We start from the raw sequence: 825 nt of genomic DNA on the forward strand, positions 1-825 counted from the left end.
AGGCGCTCGGGCGGGCCCGGGGATATGCGCACTCGGCGCCCGGGACAGGGGGAGCTCGCCGCACCGCCCACTCGGCGCCACGTCCCTAGGCCTCTAGCCTCTGGGCACTGACCCGACTTCGCGACCTGTGAACTTTACTTCTCAGGTGGTGCAAGACTGAGCTGTCCCTGAGCGCGACCAGAGGCGGATTCCGGTCCGTTCGCGTCTTGCTCCCCCCTGCAGCGGAGGGAGGGAGTGGAGCGGTCCAGCGAGGTTTCGCGCGGGAGAAATGAGAAGAGGCAGTCCCGGCACAGCCTCCAGCTGGCATTCCTACTCGCTCTGCAAGTTCCTAGGGTTTCTTCCAGCTTGTGCTCTGGAGCGAGAACCTCTGCTGCAATCCACGTCTCCGATCCAAAAAAGAATTTTAGGGTGGCTACAGAGCTTGTTTTGTTTTGTTCTTGTTATAAAGGGGCGGAGTCTACCCTCTCCTATAACATTTGCTACTGGATTCACTTTTAAAACGGGCAACCCAAGCCCCCAGTTATTTTCCAAACCTCTAATAGGACCTGCAAACCCTCCTGGAATTTAGTCAGCCATTGTACACTAGGCCTCCACCCCTACTATATAGGGTTCCGGACTAGCACCTACCATGCCATGTTCTGTTGGAGTTTATTGTTTGGGAGACAGTTACCAACATAATGACATGACATAAATAAATGTACTAATAAAAGCAATAAGTAATAAAGTAACTTTGTTAATTTGATAATGTAATTAATGTTAGTCTGATCACAGCTAATAATATATGTAATAGCGATGGTGCATATAAATGTAAAATTGGAGCAAAGA

The sequence above is a fragment of the Marmota marmota genome, unplaced genomic scaffold (assembly GCF_001458135.2).
Source record: "Marmota marmota marmota unplaced genomic scaffold, marMar, whole genome shotgun sequence".
In the NCBI taxonomy this organism is placed as follows: domain Eukaryota; kingdom Metazoa; phylum Chordata; class Mammalia; order Rodentia; family Sciuridae; genus Marmota; species Marmota marmota.